Below are 21,717 nucleotides of genomic sequence, written 5' to 3'. Positions count from 1 at the left end.
ATACGGAACAATTGCATCTATACAATGCACTGACTGGCAAGATTATGCCACATTTTATGGAAATACCATGCAATTGTGAATCATAACACAAAAAAACTATGCTTTTAGTATGAACGTGAAAGTGGTTTTAAAAAACTGAAAAATAAAATCCTTCCCTTTTCAAGTCAGCAGCAAAACCACAGGTGGCCCAGTCCTGCTGGTTTCTTTCTTTGCATATGAGAAGGCATGCTTGATTTAAAAAAATCTTCCCACTTCATACAACAATTTAAAATTTCGCCAACGTAGAAAGGGAGAACAAATTGCTGTGCAGAGAATTCATGCAGTGGCTGTCCATGACTTAAGCCGAATCAGTGTACAGAGCACATTCAGAATACACGTAGCAGTGCACAGAACACCATATTACTAAAACCTCCCTGCTTCACCGCGCTGCATAACAATGTGCTTGCCTTGAAGACTTTCTGATTCATTCTGATTCATTCCACAAATTAAAAGTCTAGTATATATCCCCCAGAAACAGATTGATGCATTTGTGGTGAAATACAGTACTTGGTCAAAGCTTTGCACATTTCCTGTCTCCAGAGGTGTAAAATATTGAAATATGACACATTGCTGATGCATAATTTCGCAAATGCAATCACAACGGAGACAGTTATGAAACAAGCAGGAAAGAAAAGGAGACAGAGAGAGAGAGAGAGAGGGAGAGAGAGAGAGAGAGAGAGAGAGAGAGAGAGAGAGAGAGAGAGAGAGAGAGAGAGAGAGAGTGAGAGTGAGAGAGAGACTGACTATCCAGCCATGAATGAATGAATGAATGAATGAATGAATGAATGAATGAATGAATGAATGAAATGAACAAAGCCTGCTGCCGAATCCCATTCCACTTGACCTGCAGTAGAACAGATTGATGGAAGTCCATCTTGTATTGTGTGGTGAAAATACACATTTGATATAGTCCCAGAGCACCTACCAAGTCCAATGGAGTGAAATAATGATCTTTGAGGCGCTTTGAAGACCCATTCTGGTACATTCTCTGCTGTGCACAATATTTCTATTCTAAACTGGCAACGATAAAAAAATCACATTTGGAGACGTACACACAGGCCTGGGGGTCATTGGCATTCCTCCTACACGGCTGCATATTTCTCTAATCAACACACTCCCTGCATGCACAACATACTCCCAGCATCGCTCGAGGGCACTAGACCACTTGTTTCCTTGAGGAAATGAAATGCTTCCTGATTTGGCTCCAAGGCTGCAAAATCCCATCTCTGTTCCACGTGGAAATAAATAAATTGGAGAAGAGGGAAACAGTACATGAATGCTTTGGTGAGTTGGTTGTAATGATGTAAGGACAACAAAGGCCAAATTAGTGAAACCATTTCATTTATGAGCAACTTTAGTAAATAAAACAGCAGCATTTCATTCATCCAGTATCCTCGTTCCCTCTTCAGCAACAACAACCAAAAAAACCCCAAAAGGGTCCATTACTGCTGTTATAATTAGTATAATTTCTCATCTCTCATATTTTCACTGTGAAATTCACAAAATGAAACTGAGAAATTCCTCGCCTGTCTCTGCCCCTTGTCGCGCAGCTAATCAGCGCTGCATGAATGTGATTGAGAAATCCCACACATTCATTACCAAAGACACAGAGCGAGCGATGCTCTGAAAGTCAATTACACAGCAGATCAAATAGCATTATTCATTACAACTGAAATAATTATGGTTTACAAATGTCAAAACACTGTGTCCCCGAAGTAAGCAAATATTTAACGCGGAAATGCATCATTTTGGTGGTGATGATGAATAACTTCCGCCATGGGATTTCCAGCAATGAATAGGTATTCTCTATCTCGACGGTACACCATACAGCGAGCCATACACACTTAATACACACTCAACAATGTGTGTGAATGGATGTGTGTTCAATGTTCTTGTTTTTGTTTACAAACAGCACCAAGGGACATGCTTTTCACACTCAAGACGTAATTATGGCATGTGTTTACCACATCTGCTGCACTGAGTGCACTCTAAATGGGCATCTAAAAGGGGAACTGCACAGAGGGAGTGGAGGATGAAGTGATGGAGGCCATGGAGAAGAGGAGGAGAGGAAAGAGGAGTGTATAGGCTTACCACATACAGTACTCCCTCCCTTTTACCATGACAGGAAATGTGAGCCTTGTCTGGGTCCTTCAATTTCACCGAGAGACTTATAGTGGGTGTGCACAGCTTGTGTGTTATTAGAAAGCAATAATCACCCTCAGTTTGAAACTCAGAAAATAATAGTCCAAATGTATTGTGTTCATACTTGGTTTACAAATGGCATTTGCTCACCAGTTATCTGAATGCTGGATGACAATGTCAATAGACTGCATTTAAATAGCTTTTATACAAAGCAGTGAGACATTGCATTGTTATGCATATGAAATGTAAGAGAAGAGCTGGAAGACCGTGTGTTTGGCTGAGGTTTTGAACTTGGTTCAATTCTGGCAGTGGATCACAAGAGGTTTATTCTGGGAAGCACTGCGCTGCACTGCACTGTGTGTGTGTGTGTGTGTGTATGTGTTTCTATGGTGTGTGTGTGTGTGTGTGTGTGTGTGTGTGTGTGTGTGTGTGTGTGTGTGTGTGTGTGTGTGTGTGTGTGTGTGTGTGTGTGTGTGTGTGTGTGTGTGTGTGTGTGTGTGTGTGTGTGTGTGTGTGTGTGTGTGAGAGTCTATGCATGTATATGCCGACAGCAGACGGACTGTGATCACCTCTGCATAGCAAGAGAGAATGATAAAGTCAATAACAGAGCACCCCCTCTGATCCAATTACCTTTCTCCACAGCTCCACACACAACCCTGCACGCAACTACGCACGCATGCTCACATGCACAGACACACCCCAACCTTCATATATTTGTGGTGCGCTCCCATTTGACGTCACATCCGTTCACATTAACAATAGCTAAAGAATGCTAAACTATGCCCAAACCAAAACAAGCCCTATGCCTAATCTGTCTGTGAGGAAATGTTTTTAAACTTTTACCAGTAACAACATAATTACCCCCAGCAAAAGGTGTCAAAACATGCAGGGCCCAGGATTTGGGCCCCACTTAGAGTGACGGCCCCACCTTGTTGGTGTGCTCCAAAGGCAGTGGCCTCACGAACACACACGCACACACCCATTACCTTTTCCCCACTCCCTTATGCATGCATGAGTACAGTATTTGCATTCATTTTGTTTTGTGTACCAAACTATGAGGTAAACGGCTAGCTGAAATGTTTGCACAATATAACAGCCTGTCAGAGGGAGTCAGAAAAAACCTCAGCCAGGTATTCTCTCACACACACGGGCGCAGGCGCGCGCGCGCACACACACGCGTACACCAGGGGTGGAACTTCAATAAATTCCAAACCAGTCACTGTGGCAGGTAGATTCTAAAATCTACCAGTCACTCACAATTTTTATCAGTCACCAGTTTTACCAGTTCATATTCAACCATTCCAAGATCATTTTCTGATCAAAACTTTTGTTTCAGTGGTCATTAACAGTTTGTGTCACATTGTGGTGGCAATAACTCTTTTCATTATCAATTTGTAAATTTTTGATGTTGGATGTGGCGTATAATTCAGCATTGACTCGGGTGCCTCTAGAAAATGTTCACCCGTCTGGGTGACGGGTGGGTTGACATGTTTCACCTGCCAAAGGCCAAGTTTACCCGTCATTGGTAGGTGGACGGGTGCATATTTCCATCCCTGGCGTACACAGACACACAAGCGTGCACGCTCACACACACACACACACACACACACACACACACACACACACACACACACACACACACACACACACACACACACACACACACACACACACACACACACACACACACACACACACACACACGCGCACACAAATATTTACATGTAGGAAGCTTTTTCGGATATGTCCAACAACAGGAAGCCAGATATGGAGCAGATACCAGGAGTAGAGGAAATGGAAAAGACAGCTACAGCTGATATGAGGCAGAGAGAGAGAAACCGATAGAGACAGATAGAGAGGCAGAAGAAAACATGAGGGGGTGAGATTTGATGTGGAGGTGCTGGAGATACATCAGATGACAGGTGTGCAAATAGTTTTACGCTGGCAGGTAATACAGTATGGTGGAGCTAATAGGACTACAGTAAATGCAGACATCTTGGAACCCTTGAATCAGTTTACTGACCCACCCACGAAGCGACCAACCAGCTCACTGAACAACTCACCAACTTCCCAACACTGACGCTAGCCTTATTCAAGATACCGCAATGGCTTTATGCGCATGTACTGTAGACAGCAGTGCATTCTGGCCGAAAATGTTGCATGACAGGTAGATTTCCTGTCCAACTTACTGTCAGCATTATAAATGAGTATTCATTTCATGAACAAATGCATTTTTTAAAAACATACAGCATTTGTCTTTCATCCAGCAGCATAACAGAATCGAAAAACAAAATGAGCACTGAACCATGTTGGAGCATGCAGGAGCAAGTGTAAGGTGAAAAGAAAGTGTATGCCTCAGGTATGACTTTTGCGTTTCTTTCTCACTGAAGGAGTTCTTTCTGCTTGACTTCAGTCAGACATGGGAATACGAGTCAATGGCCCTGATACTACAGTGCAGGCCTACCTGAAGATGACAAACTTTGTGCAGTGCGCTGGAGCAGCATTTACCTGCCATAGCCCAGGATTTGAAACAAGGTCATCTGAACAAACTGGGCTGAAGGTAGAGTATCACTCCAACATTTACACACCAGTGAACACTGATGGACTCTCTGACCATCTATTGTTTATATTTCCAGAGTGGCCGAATGGCTTAAGCAACCTTCAGACTTATCTGAGCAGAGAGGCTTCTCACGTCGATGAACAGTGTTGGATGAACAGGACCCCCACCTCTGCACTCTTCTTCCTCTTCTCTATTCTCTTTCTTTTCTATCCTCTTTCTTATTGTCTCTCCTGTGGAACAACAACCCTCAAGGTCCTTTATGATTCATGACCCACAGTTCAACTCCATAGTAACATCACAAGGCTCCTCATTCTTCAATTCATTCTACAAATGAAATGGCAAGAATTCATCATGGTTATAGCAGGCAACCCTGACCAAATCAAACAAAAAGTGAAACATGGTGGTACAATGGAAATTGAATCCAGACAAAAAAGTTTTCCTTTACAATCCCAATTCAACTTGAAAGTGCCCATTCCTCCATCACTAACTGTGCCCTCAAATGTGATCAAATATTTACCTCCTTCAGAGGGAGACGGGCATCAGCACTGCATCACAGGGTAACCACATGCGGCGCCTCTAATTAGGCCTACGTGTGGGTTTTTGGCTCGCACCAACCACGCTTGGTAAGCAGGCACAAACAAAGAAGCCAGTTCCTAGTTTGGGGCACAAACAAAAACTAAAAAGCACTAATGGCAAGCTTAGATCTGAGATGAACCATGACTATAGTTTAATTTCCATGCATGTGTGTATGCGGCTCCCATCAACATCCCCAAAACCGCCTCCTTCCAAAGAGGAGAGAAAAAAAGAAAGTTGAAAATAGAAAAGGCCACTGCCATGTGTTTGGTGTTGAGTTGCTACTCCGTTCACCCTCCAATCTGAGCCAGTGTGGCACAGGGCCAAGCCATACAAACAGACGCAAATAAGGATGACACTGTCACCCCCACTGAGATATTTATTACATGTGCCACCAGACCACGTTGCACAGCATCTGCTGTCTCCTGGCAAGGACTGTAATTGTAATGGGATCCATAGAAACATGGAGAAAAACAAACACACAGACAGACACTACATTGGTCATGTCTGTATCTCTTCATAACTTATCTATGTACATATCTTTCTCTCCATCCACATGTATGTGACTAAATATATATTTGTTTGGAGAAAAAAAAGCTTGGCAAGAACAGTAAATGAGGGTGGCAAAAAAGCAAAATTCAGCTGTGAGTTTAAGTGTTTTATGGCTTGTGTATGAATGGGGGTGCAGTGGGGTGGACAGGCATAAATGCTGGCCCATTCTAAAAAGTCAGGACTCAGGGAGCATGCCATCAATCTATTTTGTTGAATATGAAGCTTACTCCGCAAGTGTCCACAGCTGTGTGCGCCTATTAGGCTGAGCTAGAGAAGTGTTTGTTACACTGCAGGCAGGCTGTGATTGAATACCCAGTACAGAGATGCTTCAGCCAATCCATGGCCTTATCGTTACAGCTGTGACAAATTTACACACACAGCTAGTGTTGCCAGATTGGGCGGTTACCCGCCCAACTGGGCTGCTTGGGATAGCCGTCTGCAGGGAAAAACAGTTTTATACCCATAGAAATCAATGCAATTTGTTGAAATTGGGCGGAATTAAGTGGCTCCAGGTAGTTTTTGAGCACCTTTTGAGCGGGATTTGATCAGACATATCTGGCAACACTGCACACAGCCGTGGTGAAGAGCCCCTGTGAAAGCGTGCTGAGGAACAACAACAACTGGACTACTACTAGATATCATGCTGCATCCGCAATAACCGTATCATCACATTAAGATCCCAGCCTGACTCCTCACAGCTAATCTTCTCTCCAAGCTGCCAGGAATTCATAATAATCATAATCAAGTCTCAACAGATATTAAGATCTTCATAGATTGATGGCTGCTATGACGATCTGTGAAAAACATAGACGGGTTGACACAAAAAAACACAAATAAGGGACATAAAACCAATGGTAACTCAAGGAATGCAGAAAAAGTAGCCCATGGAAATCCACAGGCTTTACCAGTGACAGGCTGCTTGATAGTCCCCTCACATTCTACATCAGCAGACACACTAAAGCCAGTGCGTATATGAACAGACTCCAGAGAGAACACTAAATACTCTACATTGTGGACGCATCTCAAATCCAGCCGTAGGCCCTGGCAGCAGACAGTCAAGCCCTATGAAAGAGCCGTCCTGCTATTAAACCCCACAGTTAAGCTGAGGCAAAAGCTATAAAACACAAGAGATAACTGCTATAAAACAAGCTCAGGGCCGGGGTAAGAGCCAGGGAGAGAAGTGCTCTGAGAAGCTAGCAACACTTCAATAAAATAAAGCAATTTGTGAAAATAAAACAGAGCATGTATACTAGTGGTGTGCATTGGCAATGCCCTCAGGATTCGATTCGATTACAATTCGGGAGCTAATAATTTGTTTTTAATCGATTCAGCGTGATTCTATGATGCATTGCAATGCATTACATTTCTACTGGAAGCAAGGGAACTTTTTCATCAGTAATGAGGCAACACAAGCAGTCAGATACTGGATAACATTTTATTGGCTGTTGTGTGTATCAGACCTGCAGTTTCCGATGCTTTAAAGTACTTTCACTTAATTTAAAGTTCATTTGCTCTGGAAATGCGCACGAAAGAAAGTGAAACTTGAAAACATATGGCACATCAATTGTGGCATTTGCCGAATGGATTATTGAATTTTCCTGCCCCACTGCGCGATGCATTGCCGAACCAATTATTCTTGACACCACTAATGTATACACAAACTTTCAGCAGAGTGTTCTTGAAGATTAAGACCCAATGTCTAATGGTGCATTCCCCAGAGGTAGGAGCTTCCTAGTAGGCAACCAGAAGGCAGCTACCTCCCACTTGAAAGCGTTCCAACCAGCAAGCCAACCAAACTACAAACATGGAGGGACAAAAATACATATCCACTTCTCTAAGATGTCAGCAATGTAAACAATGAGGTGTAAACAACACCATGCGTTTTTTTCATGTAGCCGCATTTCATCTTTGAAAGAGGCAATGCTAATAACTACACCTTAGAAAGGTTCATGGGCGGTTTTGCAACTGTTAACCTGTCCAAATCAACTCTATTTGTCCATAGAATGGTGATTGCTGAGTAATGTGCAACATAAACTATTCCTAACACTGTGCGCTGCCATTGCTGTGATGACATCACGATTGTCAATGGGACAAAGTCGGTTTGCTTCGCTTTTGCCCCAGCTCGTGACTTGAACATTCCACTTCAACAGGCGTTCCAATGCATTTCAGCAAGTAGGAGGTCAGAAACATCCCATCTCCCAATCCTGGGGAACGCACCATAAGCTACGAGAGTGAGTGGAGATAAAGTGTGTGAGGGGCCTTTTTCCTCTCAGTGGGTCCCTTACTTGCCTAATTTTCATAGGGTGCGCTTCAATATGCGACCTTGCTTTTTCCACTTGTGCTTGTGGCCTCGTACCAGGAAGTAATATGTCATGATGACATCACTGACAACAGCATTATATTTCAATATCTTGCAAAGGCTCACTTGTAAAACCTTTTTCTCATTTGCAATTGGGATGGTGAATGAAAAACAGTCCCCCAAAAGTTGTTGTGGCTAGGCTAACAGCTGGGAAACTTTATTGTTTTCTCCACGGAGGAGGGGCCAGGAGGCGGGGCGAGGACACAAGCACAAGTGGAGGAAGCAAGGTCGCATATTGGAACGCACCCATAGACTTCAGATCTCGTAGCTGAGCCCCAAGGCGTTGCGTCACCGCAAGGGCGGAGCCTGGGTAGTCCCTTACTTCAATGCCGGTTGTGCGGCATCCTGACAACTTGAGGTTTTGGGGGTTAGTATGGAGGGGTGTTAAGAGGGAGTGGTGGGGAAAGAACGCAGCTGGAAACTGATTCTTGTCAGGGGTCTTCTTCAGTGTGTTCACTGAAGTGTTGCTCTGTGTATGCATGTGTGTGTGTGTGTGCGTATGCGTGTGTGTGCATGCACATGTGTGTGCGTGTGTGTGTGTGAGTGTGTGCATGTGTGTGTGTGTGTGCGCGTGCGTCCATGCGTGTGTGTGTGTGTGTGTGTGTGTGTGTGTGTGTGTGTGTGTGTGTGTGTGTGTGTGTGTGTGTGTGTGTGTGTGTGTGTGTGTGTGTGTGTGTGTGTGTGTACAGTGCTGGGGAGCAGTGAAAAAGTATTTCCTCATCCCCGTCAGGCGTCAGAAGACCTCGTTCACTAATTACTGCTAATTAGCTCTCCCCTCTCTTCCTTCCAATGCCCCTCTCCCCTTCTCTCCTCCCGTTCCCTCTCCCCTCTCTTCACTCTTCTCCTCTCCTCTCCACTCTTCTCTCCTCTCCTCCCCTCTCCACTCTCTTCCTTCCAATGCCCCTCTCCTCTCCTCCCCTTCCCTCATCCCTTTCCCTCTCACCCTCTTCCCTCTCCTCTCAGCCCCTTCCCTCTCTCCTCTCTCCACTCTCCTCTCCTCCCATCCCCTTCCCCCCCTCTTGACTCTTCTCTCCTCTCCTCTCTCTTCCTTCCAATGCCCCTCACTGCTCCTCCCATCCCCTTCCCCCTACCCTCTCTTCTCTCCTCTCCTCTCTCTTCCTTCCAATGCCCCTCTCCTCTTCTCTCATCCCTTTCCCTCTCACCCCCTTCCCTCTCCTCTCGTTTCCTCTCCACTCTCTTCCTCCCAGTGCAGCCCTCTGCTGTTCTCTCCTCTCTCTTCCTCCGAGTGCAGCCCTCTGCTGTTCTCTCCTCTCTCCTCCATCCACCACCCTGCCTCTCCACACCTCTCCTCTCCTCGATCCATCACCCTGCCTCTCCACACCTCTGCTCTCCTCCTCTCCTCTCCCTGCCTCTCCACACCTCTGCTCTCCTCCTCTTCTCTCCTCTGCCTCTCCACACCTCTGTTCTCCTGCTGCTGGTTAGCCCGCAGTGAGGGGAGACAAGCAGGGGGATACCCAGCAGTGAGGGGAGACGAGCAGGGGGATACCCAGCAGTGAGGGGAGACAAGCAGGGTAAGATGCAGCAGTGCCATGGGGCTGTGATAACAAAGAGGCTTGGCACTGTGAAGCTGGCATGGTGCAGTCTATAATTTATGAGCTCTTGTTTTGGAGCTAGTTACGTAACAGTTCAAGGTACTGAAGAAGAGAAAGTTTTGTTGTTACAGATCCCAATTTCAAGGTAAGCTTTTACTTCCATTTTATTTTCCTTTTTCTCGTTCAATGGCTTTGGAGTCACAGACTGCCAACGCACCTGGCAGCAGTTTGCTAAATGGCGTGCTAAACGCATGTCGAAACGTTAGTCTAACTGCACTCAAAAAATAGATATATTCAATACCCTTCAGTCATTTGTACAACAGCATCCAAAAAGGCAATGTGGTAGTAGACATTTGTAAACATTCCAAACACAGGCATACTTTGTATTCCTGACATAGCCTTCTCTGTTCTCCCTTTGTAAATTATTCATAGCCTGCATTTTGGCACTTAACGAAACAAACCTGTTTAATTCCGGAGTGAATCAAATGGTTTTATCCAAATCAAGCTGAGATGGGACGTGGTGAGAGGAAGTCGGGGCCTGCAGGAGTGGAAAAACCTTGGGGTGAGTCCAGACAATTGGTCCTGCTGAATTGATGATGAGACTCTCATTACTTTGATACGCCATGGGAACACAGGTGATCTCCCCACTCAGCTCTCCTGGTTGACAGCTGTCTCCCTCTAATGTTGTTTCCACAAGAGATTGCCATGGCAGAGGCCATTTGGGGGGAGAGTGATTAGGAATTTTGTAAATGAAACCAGAGCGGATCAAAGCGTTCAATCAGGTGGTTTTATAATGAAGTACTGACTAGGGCTGCACGATATCAGAAAAAAATCGATATTCGATAACAGCATGCAATACTTCGATAACGATATATGAACAATATTTAGAAATATAGCCGAGTGTTTTTCTTATCACTAATTTGTCGGTCTGTAAGGGGGCTGTGGCTTTGGTCATGGTGGGCTTCTTACACATTTTTTGATATTCAGCTAGTGATTGGACTACACAGAAATGTTTTACTTGTTAGCGATAATTATTTCATTTTCGTGATACGCATATTGCCACTCTTGATATCGCGATATCGATACATTTTCGATATATTGTGCAGTGCTAGTACTGACATCATGACCCAGTTATTCACTAATATGCTTTGCAGAATGGACATTACATTTGAGTAGTAATGGTGTTGGTGTGTGTGTGTGTGGGTGTGTGTGTGAGAGAGAGAGGGAGAGATTACTGACAATGTCTTATTTATATGTCTTTCATTAACTGCACATTCGAGACTGGTAAAAAGCAATTTAAAACTTCTCTGCTAACCCTGTTATAACAATTTTTGACCATAAAATAAACTTGACTTGACATCATACAGGCCTACTCCTTTTGACTATCAATCAGAAAAAGAGCATGCTACTTGAGAAGGCGTTTGGTCTCTTCTGAAAGTGTTTGCTCAAGTCTTGAGCTTCAAGGAGTGAGCGAGTGTATTGCCAAAGCAAATGTGTAAAAGTCCACATGTGGCTCAGTTATAATCCAAGATGTAATCCATGATGTAAGCTCTGTTGAGCTGGGACTCCAAATTAGTCTCCACTGCCAAGGCACTGCTGGATGGGGGCCTGGAGAAGCACTTGATTATCAGTTTCCATTTCAAAGTGGCGTCCATTTTGAAAAGTTGATGCGCTCGCTGGTCAGTGTTGTAAACTTTTCCCCCAAATGAAAACCCCCCTGTGACTTCTACAGTACCACGTGTAGCAGAGTGGACTTTTAAGGTTTGAAAATTACCCAAAATAATAACCTATTTTGTAGTTGCACGACTACGCCACTGGGGGAGTTTCACCCCCAGAAATATAGGACACTTTGACTTAAACCAGTAATGGTAGCACAAGGCAACACAGGTTCGATAAGACAAGAGGAGACGTGAATTCCAACACAAAAAGTAGTTCTTTTTATTTAGGGCAAGAGCAAGGCAGGAGCTCACAGTGCTTAAGGGGGCATACTACTGGAATGTGTATAATAACCACAGCAACCCATGACTTAGTAGTCCACAGCAAACATTCTGAGTGACACAGCAACCAAGTGCAAGATGCACCACACTAGTATGACTGACCAGCCACCCTTTAAAAGCTAATGCTCCTGGCCTGCCAGATTAAATGGACTACCTTGGGGAGTAGACAAACTAAAATGAAACAAAAACAGACAAACAGTACATTAAAGACTAAATCAAAAGAAACACAAGGTCAAGACAAGACAGCAGCACGACCTACACTGGGAGCAGTACAGGATTAAAGGCCATGCTACCTGAAAAACAAAAACAATCACATGATAAAAACTGCACAGCTAAGCTTACACATGATTACATCAACCATCTGCTTCCACATGTTCAAGTTAGCATTTTACCACTGCACTTGACAAGATTTAGATGAGCATGGAACATACCTGTAAGCAGGCCCAAGATGGCTACATCAAAGCTAGGCCTTAGCCTGAGGCCCATGTGTGTGGCTACAGTACAGATAAATACAAACAGTCAATACACAAGACAACAAAATAAAGAAATAAATGAACATACTGAAAGGACAAAAACACAACATACCCAAAGTGGCCAGTCTGGCACACACACCAAAGCAGCAGGAACTACCATGCTGTTGGCTCAGGGTTTTTAAAAGATGCATCTTGTGCCCATTGGTTAATTGCCCTGTAGTCGCCCCACCTCCTTGTTACTGGAGGTAGCTGGGAAGGGCACAGCGAGGTAGCAGAAAGTGTCACCTGCTACAATCCACCCCCCCATTGCTTGTCGTCGCCCCGACGACAAACTCAAGGCCACCATGGTGTTCACCATGGAATTTTACAACCATGAATTAAAACTGACTCGAAGGAGTCAGTGTCCCTTAACGGGAGAAATGACAAAGCCAGTGGGCCCAGCCCCTGATGCAGAGGGGACCCAGTGATCTACAACACAATAAAAACATGACACTTGGAGACGGCGATGGACCCGCCGCTATCCGAACTGGAGACCATCCGAACTGGAGACCCGGCGGTGGACCCGCCGCTATCCGAACTGGAGACCCGGCGGTGGACCCGCCGCTATCCGAACTGGAGACCCGGCGGTGGACCCGCCGCTATCCGAACTGGAGACCCGGCGGTGGACCCGCCGCTATCCGAGCCTTTCCCATGGCAATTGGTCAGTAGGCCAAGCCAGTACATTAAGTCCATTCCTGACACAACCCACACAAGCAGTTCAAATTAGGAGCGGCTCCCGATCAACCTGTGGGGCGCCAACCACAAGGCCAGTCAAGGAGGGGCACCACATGTCAGCTGACATGACTAATGGAGGAGGTAGGTGTGGGGATAGTTGGCCAGGAAGTTTTCCCAGATTTCCATCTTCTGGTCGGCTGCTGTCTTGTCTTGTAAAGCACACAACTCAAAAATTACAAATAAAACAATACCTGGAATTCACGTCTACCCGTCTCCTGCCGTCTACGTCAAATGTAGCAGAGTGGACTTTTAAGGTTTGAAAATTACCCAAAATAATAACCTATTTTGTAGTTGCACGACTACGCCACTGGGGGAGTTTCACCCCCAGAAATATAGGACACTTTGACTTAAACCAGTAATGGTAACACAAGGCAACACAGGTTCGATAAGACAAGAGGAGACGTGAATTCCAACACAAAAAGTAGTTCTTTTTATTTAGGGCAAGAGCAAGGCAGGAGCTCACAGTGCTTAAGGGGGCATACTACTGGAATGTGTATTATAACCACAGCAACCCATGACTTAGTAGTCCACAGCAAACATTCTGAGTGACACAGCAACCAAGTGCAAGATGCACCACACTAGTATGACTGACCAGCCACCCTTTAAAACTAATGCTCCTGGCCTGCCAGATTAAATGGACTACCTTGGGGAGTAGACAAACTAAAATGAAACAAAAACAGACAAACAGTACATTAAGACTAAATCAAAAGAAACACAAAATCAAGACAAGACAAGACAGCAGCACGACCTACACTGGGAGCGGCACAGGGTTAAAGGCCATGCTACCTAAAACACAAAAACAATCACATGATGAAAACTGCACAGCTAAGCTTACACATGATTACATCAACCATCTGCTTCCACATGTTCAAGTTAGCATTTTACCACTGCACTTGACAAGATTTAGATGAGCATGGAACATACCTGTAAGCAGGCCCAAGATGGCTACATCAAAGCTAGGCCTTAGCCTGAGGCCCATGTGTGTGGCTACAGTACAGATAAATACAAACAGTCAATACACAAGACAACAAAATAAAGAAATAAATGAACATACTGAAAGGACAAAAACACAACATACCCAAAGTGGCCAGTCTGGCACACACACCAAAGCAGCAGGAACTACCATGCTGTTGGCTCAGGGTTTTTAAAAGATGCATCTTGTGCCCATTGGTTAATTGCCCTGTAGTCGCCCCACCTCCTTGTTACTGGAGGTAGCTGGGAAGGGCACAGCGAGGTAGCAGAAAGTGTCACCTGCTACACACGCTTCATCACTGCTGGAGTTGATGACAGTGAGGTGAGGTCAGTCTTCGTGCAATGGGTTCTGTTTTTATTAGCAGGATAGATAGCTACCTGTACATGCTCACCAGATGCCACAAACATTATAGTGATTTCATTTTACTGAATTATTTTGTCACAATTTTAAAGCCGACTATATATAAAGTAAATGTGCACGTGTTATCAATGTATTCCTCTACTTGCGTCTGTAAACATAAAATAAAACACAGCTTTACGTAAATTGTCTGCTTTTCCATTATTTTAATAATGCAAAGTTGCCATTAGCAGTAGGCTAAACATTAAAAGTGCCATAAATGAAGCGAAGGACAGCACTCTTCAGATTTCTTTTTTGTTTATTCGCCCACGAACGTTTCGGGCAGAGCCCTTCTTCAGCGTGTAATGGCGTTTGCACCCATAGGTGGTAGGTGTGCCCTAAAATAGGGTGAACACCTGTGACCCCATGATTGACACCCAAAGTTACATGTTACTTCCCCTAGGGGGAGTGAAATCAGATTACAATGTGTTACAAAAACTGATACCATATATCCCAGAATGGAAAAGTAAAATTAAATACATAAGTAATAATTGAAAAACAAAAAACTTAATCATAAAGATGATTATTTGAAGAAGGCTAGGCCTACACAATGTCATTCTTCTAACCAAAAGATCTATAGCCCATAGAGTCATAATATTTTACCCCTATTTACAAAAACATCTTACATACACACATCTTACAAGAAACAACTCAGAACCAATTCCTCATTCATGCCTTTTGGAATAAGTGTATCGAGCTGGTGGATCCAATAAGCTTCTCTCTGTAGTAGCAACTTATCCCTGTCACCACCCCTACGTGGCGTTTGCACAACCTCAATGCCCATGTATTGCAATTGTCTCGCTTCATGTTTTACCGCATTGAAGTGTCTGGCCACCGCTGACTTCTCATCATGGTTGCGAATAGAACTCTTGTGCTCACAGATTCTAGTTTTTAATTCACGTTTGGTCTTGCCTACATAATAGAGATCACAGGGGCATTTAAGTAAATACACCACATACTTGGTGTTGCATGTGATCCTGCCTCTGACCCGTATCATTTTATCAGTTACCGTGTGCTTGAAACTATCACCTTTCATCATGGCATAGCAGTGTATACAATTATGACACGGAAAATTGCCACTGGGAACTCGTGACATAAAATGAGAGGGCTTTTTGGAGAGGTCTGATTTTACCAAGAGGTCACGTAAATTTTGGGTTCTTTTGTAGAAGTTTCGGGGTGGATTGGTGAACGCAGAGGATATCTGGGGGTCAGTTTGCAAGATGTGCCAATGTTTTTTCACTATGTGCTTCAGGGGTTCAGCTATGGGACTATATGTAGATACCAACGCTATGGACTGGTCCGCATTCTTAAATTTAGGTTGTAGCAAGTCTGATCGTGGTGTTGCTCTCACTTTGTTGAGGTGGTGACTTAAAGTTTCACGTTTGTACCCTCTATGTTGAAAGTTCTCGCAGAGGGCAGTAGCATGTCTTTCAAAAGCGTCTGCTGACGTACAGATGCGCTTTACGCGCGTCAGCTGGCTATAGGGAAGATTACGTTTCAATGAGGGTGAATGGTAACTGCCATATTGTAGAAATGTATTCCTATCGGTGTCTTTCTTGTACAGTTCAGTCTCAAGACATGTGCCCACTTTATTTACCTTCACGTCCAGAAAGGAAATGCTGTTTTTATTGTGTTCCAACGTGAATTTTATAGATCTCATTTGTGCGTTCATGTAATTATGAAAATCATGCAGGCTGTTGACGTCACCACTCCATATTATGAACAGGTCATCAATAAATCTCCAATAATGCTTAATGAACTTAAAATAGGGGTTGTTATTGTAGACAAAATCAAACTCAAATTTTCCCATAAACAAATTCGCATAATTCGGGGCCATGGGTGAACCCATTGCTGAGCCTCGCAGTTGGAGATAATATTGGTCCTGAAACTTAAAGTAATTCTTGGTCAGTACCTCATTCGTTAAACACAACAGAAAATCAGTGGACGGTTCTTGTATGGGTCTTTGCATTAAATAATGTCGCATAGCATTCATCCCATCATCGTGTGGAATACTGGGATATAAGCTAGACACGTCCATGGTGCACAAAACATCATCCTGATCAACATGACAGTCACTCAGTTTATTGAGGAAGTCCATAGTGTCTCTTAAATAAGAAGGTAGAGAGTGAACCAAGTCCTTGATGTGTGAGTCTACGAACTGGGACATGGGTTCGGTCACTGACCCATTCCCAGACACAATAGGACGGCCGGGAGGATTTTGCAAATCTTTGTGGACATTGTAATCTGATTTCACTCCCCCTAGGGGAAGTAACATGTAACTTTGGGTGTCAATCATGGGGTCACAGGTGTTCACCCTATTTTAGGACACACCTACCACCTATGGGTGCAAACGGCATTACATGCTGACGAAGGGCTCTACCCGAAACGTTTGTGGGCGAATAAACAAACAAGAAATCTGAAGAGTGCTGTCCTTCGCTTAATTTATTCATTCAAGTTTTTGGGGGATTCAGCACCCAGTTAAGAATTGTTAAGTAGCCTATTTAGGCGATAGTGTGAGCGCGTCTTCTCCACTTTTTAAACCTTAAAAGTGCCATAAAACTTTTTGGAGAAAACTATGATAATTAATAATACTACAATGAGGAAAACTTCAAAACTGATTTCAGTTGCAACGTTTAAGATAGCGTGCTTTGTTTTGCAGTAATTGTTCTTATTGATAACAAGTTATAAATCACAAAAGATCACAAATGGCTGTCAAATTAAACTTCACATCTGATAATCAGATGCAGTTGGAAGTGCATGAGAGAAGCCTGACAATGATGCTATGATAGCCTTGACATTGATGTCTGCTGTTTCCACTGGAGCTGGCAAGATCAAGAGCAACAAACAGATCCATTTAAATAGAAAAATCTATTTAATTAAATTTCAAAGGTACTATAATTAACGTCTGACTGGCTTACTTGGTGCCCTCTCTCACTTGATTGGCAGCATCTCACTGTCTGTGATGCACAACAGGACAACACAAAATACACTTGTAAACATGGGTGGTAATAACAAGACATATGAAAATACCACATGAGCCAGCAACTACAAAGCGAAAGTACACATTCCCTCACTGGCTGTAGCAAACAAACAAACACACACACAGGCACACACATCGTGTTTGTGTTTTGCAGAAGAAGCCCAGAAAAGCAGCTTGGTATGAAAGACAGATGTGTGTGTGTGTGCGGGTGTGTATTTGTGTGTGTGCGTGCTGGTGTGTGTGTTTGTGCGTGTCTGTGTGTGTGTGTGTGTGTGTGTACCGTATGTGTGTGTGTGTGTGTGTACCATATGTGTGTGTGTGTGTGCGCATGCACGTGTGTGTGTGTGTGTGTGTGTGTGTGTGTGTGTGTGTACATGTCTGTGTGTGTGTACGTGTCTGTGTGTGTGTGTGTGTGTGTGTGTGTGTGTGTGTGTGTGTGTATGTAGCGTGTGAGATAAAATGGCAACAATGACTCGAAATTCTGGATTTCATCGAAGCAGCCTCCGTTCAGCCAAGCGCAAAGACACTCCAGCGGGAACAAATGCTATTTGTACACAAACGGCACCAATTAAATTCCACTAATAGTGCCAAACAGACCTCCCAATATGCACTCCCCACTCAGCGCATTTCTTCTTCGCAGAAACTGAAACTGAAAAACTGTCCTTGTTATTTTCAACAGCTCACCGCACAAAATACCCCAAAGAAACAGAACAACAAAAGCAGTTATAATATGTTCCTCTTGAGTATAGCACAGCACACCACACACACCACATATATTTTTTTAAATGCTTTTAAGAATTAAACAAATGAAAAGTGATCTAAAGCAAGAAAAATCGAACTAATTTGAATCTTAATTAATGACGCCCAGGTTCCCTCTGGGTTGGAATTAAGTTTCAGTGTCGGCAGTTCTGGAAGCATTGTTGAAAACATTAGTTTATATGCATAAAATACCGTAGTGAATGTTAAGATTTTCCAGCTTGTTAACTGAACACATGGGTAAAAGTGTATGCTCTGTGGGTTACCGGAAATAAGGATATTTGCCCATTGGCACTTGGATTGACATTGCAGTTGATCCACAGCACACAGTGCCAACCATTACACATGCACGACCGCATGCACGACCGCACGCACGCACGCACACACACAAACACGCCTGCCTGGGGTGCACTTCTCAAGGACACAAAGGGACGACCATGACAGGTGAAATATTGTCTTCATTCTGTATTTGTCTCACTCCTTCAGCACAGGAGCATGTGAATACACAAAGAGCTTCTTTACCAAAAACCATCAATCCATTTTCAAGAACTTTATAGTATATAGAAAAGTATATTATAATATAACTACAAGAAAAATGTAAAAAAATAGTGTATAACATACATTTTATTAAATTTACTCATGCTTCTCAGTCAGTAAAATTCCTCTGTTTGAGCTTGTTTAGGTGAGGAAAAGACAGGGCTGGAGGCCTGGAGGGCCTTGTCATGGTTAAGTTTGGGAACCCCTTTTCTATTATGTCCCCAATAACACCAGCAGCACATGGCTTGATTACTGTCACCATGAACCATACTACAAGCCTATCCCCTGATTACATGACACTGACTGACAGGGCTGTTGTCCTAAAGCTGTACTCATATTATTTAGCCTGGGGATTCGTCATATGTTATATAGCCTGGGGATTCGTCATGTTATATAGCCTGGGGATTCGTCATGTTATATAGCCTGGGAATTCGTCATATGTTATTTAGCCTGGGAATTCGTCATATGTTATTTAGCCTGGGGATTCGTCATATGTTATTTAGCCTGGGGATTCGTCATATGTTATTTAGCCTGGGGATTCGTCATATGGTATATAGCCTGGGAATTCATTTAGGTAGTGGATCTCCCTGTTGGCTACTGTAATTATTGCAGGGCCATTTGAATGTAAGGGGGGGGGGGGGGGGGCTTGGCTGGAATCTACCGGTATATGGGGGGCCTTGGCTGCAATCTACCGGTATATGAGGGGCCTTGGCTGCAATCTACCGGTATATACAGGGCTGGAGGGCCTTGTCATGGTAAAGTTTGGGAACCCCTTCTCTAGCATGTTCCCAATGACCCCAGCAGCACGTGGATTGATTGCTGTCACCATGTACCTTACTAACCTACATGCCTATCCCCTGAACATGACAGTGACTGATAGGCCTGAGGTCCTAATAATGTACTCCTGTTATTTAGCCTGGGGGTTAATTTAGGTAAGTGGATCTCCCTTATGATTACACCATGATACGTATTAGCAGGGTTAATTTAACACTAACTAAGAGAGTTGATTGTAACCCCCATATAGTATTGATCGTACACTAAGCATTGGGTTAACGTTCAAGAGTTTATAATATCATTTTTTAAGCCCAATTGGGAAACTCCAACTCCCATTGTCATTGTGACACAGCACTCCACAGCACACAAGTGTTCACTGCACACTGCACACAACGAAATTGCATTTATGCCTCACCCGTGAAAGTGCAATGAATAGTCTTCGTGGCAAAATGTCGCCTGTGTGTGGATCAGGAAGCGCGTTCAACACCTTGTAGCCTAATGCTCTACTACACTAGGTGCTTGACTTTGTCAATGAATAAACTTGAATCGCCATTTCACACTGAAGAAGGGTGCAAGCCTGAAACGTTTGAACAAAAAGAAATCTGATGAGTGCTTCTTTATTCATTTATTTTATTTTTGAGATAATGCTGTCTGTACTTGAGTCTAAGAGCCTGTGGATTCGTTCAGGTAGGCTAAGTGGGTCTCTCCATTTGACAATATTTATTATTTTTCATGAACGCTTACCTTTTAGCCTTAATAGTCACACTTGCATGCTCTTCAGCCTAGTGCACTCCACAGACACATGCGCGCACATGCACATGCACACACACACACACACACACACACACACACACACACACACACACACACACACACACACACACACACACACACACACACACACACACACACACACACACGGAGACACACACACACACACACACACACACACGGAGACACACACACACACACACACACACACACACACACACACACACACACACACACACACACACACACACACACACACACACACACACTAGAATACACATGCACACACTGCATATTATGCGTAAACTTAAATTCATCCTGAGGGAAAATGTGTTCAGGCTTACTGCACACTGGGCTTAAGGAGAAGCCCTGACAATAGTAAATCCAACGGTACTCAAAAATGTGCAGTCACAGTATCTACCTCTAATGGACACACCTCGTTATGATCATACCCTTAATCGTGCACTGTGTCATCCCTAAATGAGGCCTAATTTGTGTTCCTCTCTCTCACACACAAATGAGTCTCAGATAGGAGCCGCAGGTAGACTGAGGTTTCTTCTTTTATTTAGTTTAGTCAAACCACTTTTCTTCCTCGTAGACTTTCTCGATGTGTTATGAACTTCTCCTTTACTAGATTTACTATCTCTGCTTTGATGCTTTTACTATATCTTCTTATTTCTGCTTACACTTTTCTCTCCACCTCATTCTCACTCCAGTTTTCTGAATTACTCTTGTTCTGTCTGTCTGTCTGTCTGTCTGTCTGTCTGTCTCTCTGTCTCTCTCTCTGTCTGTCTGTCTGTCTGTCTCTCTCTCTCTCTCTCTCTCTCTCTCTCTCTCTCTCTCTCTCTCTCTCTCTCTCTCTCTCTCTCTCTCTCTCTCTCTCTCTCTCTCTCTCTCTCTCCCGTCATTGGCCATTTAGTCCAGAAGAGGCAGCAGCATCACATCATAACAACTTGATTCTTTACTGCACTTCAAAAACTGCACTAGCCAAAATTATTTTCTTTGGAACCTTGTATCTTTGAAAATGTCTTCCATCCATCTTGTTCTACTCCCCCCTACCCCCTCTCCCTCTCTCCCCATCTTGTTAGGAACTGACAACTGCAAATGTGAGGCAAACGATGAGAACACCTGCTGCGTTGGCTGTGAACGACCTGGAAAATGAACAAAATTTATTCAAACCGAAAAGTGAACTGCAGTCTGACAAAAGCCTGTGCATTTAAAAACACCAAATGAGACAGACAGGCAGAGTGAGAACAGCAGGATGAGATCAAGCAAAAGGACCCTGCCAGTTTTTCTTTTTTTTCAGAAAAAAAGTTTTCCTCTCTTTATGTTTTTCTGCAGACTTAAACAGACTCAAACTTCTGAGTCATTTACGAGAAGCCCAGTTGTTGCTTTTCGGGATTCGAATGCTGTTTCATGGTTGTCTTTCACCATATAGGCCTCTATATATACACTCGGCAGGCCTCAGGCACTACTTTGAGAAGCACGACAGGCATGCCAAGCCAACA

At 43.8% G+C, this 21,717-nt stretch overlaps 1 protein-coding gene and 1 long non-coding RNA gene across 2 annotated transcripts in view; both read right to left on the bottom strand.

Annotated features, from left to right (window-relative positions):
• Positions 1 to 21,717, bottom strand: part of LOC134458749 (matrix metalloproteinase-17-like) — an 81,487-nt gene that overhangs the window by 51,448 nt on the left and 8,322 nt on the right. The window lies entirely within an intron of this gene.
• Positions 11,699 to 12,706, bottom strand: LOC134458748 (uncharacterized). The gene is made up of 3 exons (XR_010036625.1): positions 12,361 to 12,706; positions 12,207 to 12,269; positions 11,699 to 12,068 (listed from the first exon to the last, which is right to left on the bottom strand). It is a non-coding gene; the product is annotated as an uncharacterized LOC134458748 (long non-coding RNA).

This window comes from Engraulis encrasicolus, chromosome 11, assembly GCF_034702125.1.
Source record: "Engraulis encrasicolus isolate BLACKSEA-1 chromosome 11, IST_EnEncr_1.0, whole genome shotgun sequence".
Classification (NCBI taxonomy): domain Eukaryota; kingdom Metazoa; phylum Chordata; class Actinopteri; order Clupeiformes; family Engraulidae; genus Engraulis; species Engraulis encrasicolus.
The sequence above is the reverse complement of the archived record's forward strand: the minus strand, read 5'-3'. Positions and strand labels throughout refer to the sequence as shown.